Source organism: Thermobia domestica, chromosome 6, assembly GCF_964235325.1.
Source record: "Thermobia domestica chromosome 6, izTheDome1.hap1.1, whole genome shotgun sequence".
Taxonomy (NCBI): domain Eukaryota; kingdom Metazoa; phylum Arthropoda; class Insecta; order Zygentoma; family Lepismatidae; genus Thermobia; species Thermobia domestica.
In genome coordinates, this window is record NC_137459.1 from 266,515,327 (window position 1) to 266,519,858 (window position 4,532).

The 4,532-nt window shown below is 44.1% G+C and overlaps 1 pseudogene; it reads right to left on the reverse strand.

The window, feature by feature from the left end:
* Window positions 1-310: 310 nt before the first annotated feature.
* LOC145688610 (small subunit ribosomal RNA) lies at window positions 311-1,399 on the reverse strand (annotated as a pseudogene).
* Window positions 1,400-4,532: the final 3,133 nt, after the last annotated feature.

The window sequence follows — 4,532 nt, forward strand, 5'->3', positions numbered from 1 at the left end:
AAATTGTTGTATTTTTGTGGAAATGCTTAGTTGGTATGCAGGGTTAAGGAAAAAAAGTTTTATTTCTGGGTATTTTTTTGTATATTTAGGCAGTTCTATGATTGTGTTAATGATTTGTACTAAGTTAATACTTTTTGATATTTATTAGGTGTATGATTTATAGTGTTGGTACATTCAAGTTATAATTTTTAGGACCCAGTTCGATAAATTACATTTTTATATATAGTTTTTTTTGTATAGGGTCCTCTAAATTGTTATTTTGACAACTGAGTTATTTTGAGTTTAGATTCAAGGTTTTTCTTAATGTGTTTAATAATTTTAATTTGTCTTTGTCTTTGGGTTTTAATTTTTTTACCCATTAAATGGGGAAGTCCACGTGGAAATTGACTTCAGCTTTGCAACCATACTTCCCCCGGAACCCAAAAGCTTTGGTTTCCCGGAAGCCGCCCGCCGAGTCATTGGAGGAACTTCGGCGGATTGCTGGCTGGCATCGTTTATGGTTAGAACTAGGGCGGTATCTGATCGCCTTCGAAACTCTAACTTTCGTTCTTGATTAATGAAAACATTCTTGGCAAATGCTTTCGCATCGGTTAGTCTTGCGATGATCCAAGAATTTCACCTCTAACGTCGCAATACTAATGCCCCCGTCTGTCCCTATTAATCATTACCTCGAGTTCCGAAAACCAACAAAATAGAACCGAGGTCCTATTCCATTATTCCATGCACCGAACATTCAGGCGACACGGCCTGCTTTGAGCACTCTAATTTGTTCAAAGTAAACGTGCCGGCCAATCAATACACTCAATGAAGAGCACCGAGAAAGGAAAAACCGGCAGGACGTCCGGAACGATCAGTTAAACGCCGGGCGGCGAACCGATCGTCCGAGACCCAGATCCAACTACGAGCTTTTTAATCGCAACAACTTTAATATACGCTATCGGAGCTGGAATTACCGCGGCAGCTGGCACCAGACTTGCCCTCCGATAGATTCTCATTAAAGGATTTAAAGTGTATTCATTCCGATTACGGGGCCTCGGATGAGTCCCGTATCATTATTTTTCGTCACTACCTCCCCGTGCCGGGAGTGGGAAAGATGCGTCGCCGGTACAGAGACCGTGCGATCAGACCAAAGTTATTCAGTCACCAAGGTTTCGGACGGACGAACCGACCTATTGGTATTAATCTAATAAAAGCATCCCTTCCATTGCTGGGCGGGATTCTAGTTGCATGTATTAGCTCTAGAATTACCACAGCTATCCAAGTAGGATAGGTACGATCTAAGGAACCATAACTGATTTAATGAGCCATTCGCGGTTTCACCTTGTTTTGGCTTGCACTGAGACATGCATGGCTTAATCTTTGAGACAAGCATATGACTACTGGCAGGATCAACCAGGGATTTGACAGACTAAAAAGCCGGAAAGTGTTGGACACAACCAAAACAGCGTTCTAACAATGGATAGGAAAGCTACACCCGACCAAGCATTTTAGACTTCTGTTCCGCTGGAATAAGCCTACTCTTGCGGTGACTAGCTCCCGTTAATACTGGCCGTGTGACAGCCGCCAAGAGCATATTAGACTCCCAATCCAATGGAACAAGCCTACTTGTGTCCTTGGGTTACAACAGCTTTCTTCCACACGTTGCCGGTACATCCGACAGAGAATTTTAAAGACTCCTCTGCCACCAGAATAAGCCTACCTTTGTGGAGCCTGGCTGCCGTTAGAACTGACCGTAAGGGTACCCACAAAAGCACATTTAGAATCCCCCTCCAGCGAAATAAGTCTACTCGTGTCTTACGGATGACTGTGGCTTCCGTTCAAATATAGCCGTTCACCCGACACAGCAAATTTTAAAGACTCCTTTTCCACCGGAATAAGCCTACTTTTGTGGGGCCTGGCTCCCGTTAGAACTGGCCGTAAGGTTGCCCACAAAGCACATTTAGACTCCTGCTCCAGTGAAATATAAGTCTACTAGTGTCCTTGGATGACAGTGGCTTCCGTTCGACAAGTGGTACACGCTCAAACTGGCGATGAGTCTATACCGTCCTTAACTTAAGGAAAATCGGTACTTGAAAGCCACATGGAGTATAAAAAGTCACTTACGAAAAACAATGCTCCGCATAAGCCTTTGTAAGCTAGAAAGGACATGCTATCTGGCCTCATTCTCAAGAAGGACAAGTAAGCTCCCGTCAACTGGCCCAAACTCTTAAGCGAGGACAGCCTGTTCAAAGTCAATCTGCATCCCTCCTTAAGAGTACAAAACGGCTCACTTCTTAACCATACTGGCTCTTGCTCCTTCAAGTGAAATCTGGCTCCCTTCACTCTGGCATTATCTTTACACATAAATCGGACTCCTCCGATTTAACAGGTGAACCTAACCCGGGAACTAAGGAAACTGGGAATAAAGACTCAGAGGCCCAATTACCTTGTTCGCCAGCCAACCTTGCGCCGGCCCAGGCTAGAGACTTTCTCCAACAATCACTGTTGAGCCCGAAGGATCCTAAAATTACTAGTGTGTACATAACTCAGAGACCCAATTACCTTGTTCGCCAGCCAGCCTTGCGCCGGCCCAGGCTAGAGAATTGCATGGACACGAGAAACTCTCAGGACTCTTCTTTCCGGCTCCTCCCGCAATTAAGAAAACTCCGAAATGCAACACTCAGAGGCCCAATTACCTAGTTCGCCAGCCAGCCTTGCGCCGGCCCAGGCTAGGGAATCACATTGACACGAGAAAGATCTCGTCAGCAGTTTGTAGCGTGCAGAAACTGCTCCCTTTTGAACTGACAGTCCCGACAGAGCAATATTAAAGACGTCCGGTGCATTGAAATAAAGCCTACTTTTGCGAGTCTTGCTCCCGTTAGGACTGGCCGTATGGCTGTGCACAAAAGCATATTAGACTCCTGCCTCAATGGAATTAGTCTACTCCTGTCCTTAAAGGGATGACAGTTCTTCAAGCATAGTATTCCACCTTCCGCAACTTACAGGCGCGGAAATGATGTGGAAACGAGGAGACAAGTCCTATCAAAGGTTTCATGGCCGGTCACCCGACACAGCAAATTTTAAAGACTCCTTCTTATCCGGAGTAAGCCTACTCTCGTGGGGCCTGGCTCCCGTTAGAACTGGCCGTATGGTTGCCCACAAAAGCACGTTTAGACTTCTGCTCCAGTGAAATAAGTCTACTCGTGTTCTACGGATGACTGTGGCTTCCATTCAAATATAGCCGTTCACCCGACACAGCAAATTTTAAAGACTCCTCCTCCACCGGAATAAGCCTACTCTTGTGGGGCCTGGCTCCCGTTAGAACTGGCCATAAGGTTGCCCAGAAAAGCACATTTAGACTCCTGCTCCAGTGAAATAAGTCTACTCGTGTCCTACGGATGATTGTGGCTTCCGTTCACCCGACACAGCAAATATTAAAAGACTTCTCATCCACCAGAATAAGCCTACTCTCGTGGGGCCTCGCACACGTTAGAAGTGGAGTAGTAGAAAATGGATCGATCTGGGCCATATGAGGACAGCATTGGCCAACTCACAAGCCCCTGGGAAATTGAGCACCGTACACCGTGAGCCCACGGTCTTTTACGACCTCCATTTTAGGGGTGAATTTGTTCCCTTTTATGAGCACTTTTTAGGGGGTGTATTCGTTCTCTTTTACGAACACTTTCTAGGGGGTGAACTCGCTCCCTTTTATGAGCATATTTTTCAACCCTTATTTTAACAAAGCAGAAATTCCACTGAGATTATGAATACACAGCAGATACATAAGGCTACGTATCACACAGCAGAACAATTAACACATAAGAGTACGTAACATAACAAGGGTGTACTCGTTTGCAACCCCTATTTTACCATAGCAGAAAGTACACTGAGACTATGAACACACAGCAGAACAGATAATACATAGCACAGCTAATAAAAGAACATGTCTTATTTTTCAACCCCTATTTTACCATAGCAGAAATTACACTGAGACTATGAACACACAGCAGAACAGATAATACATAGCACAGCTAATAAAAGAGCATGGCTTATTTTCCAACCCTTATTTTAACATAGCAGAAATTACACTGAGACTATGAACACATAGCAGAGCATAAGACTACGTAACACACAACAACCTCCATTTTAGGGGTGGACTCGTTTTCAACCCCTTAGCATAAGACTATGTAACACATAGTAGAGCAGATAATAAACACAACAACCTCCATTTTACGGGGTGTATTCATTCCCTTTTATGAGCATATTTTCCAACCCCTATTTCAACATAGCGCATCAGACAGAGACTACGAAACATAACAGGGGTGAACATAGCAAACATAGCAGAGAATATGAAACATAACAAGGGTGTATTCATTCCCTTTTATGAGCATATTTTTAAGGGTGAACTCGTTTCCTTTTACGAACACTTAAACATGGCAAGGGTGTATTCGTTTTTGAACCCCTATTTGAACATAGCGCATCAGACAGAGACTATGAAACATAACAGGGGTGAACATAACGAACATAGCAGAGAATATGAAACAAAATAAGGG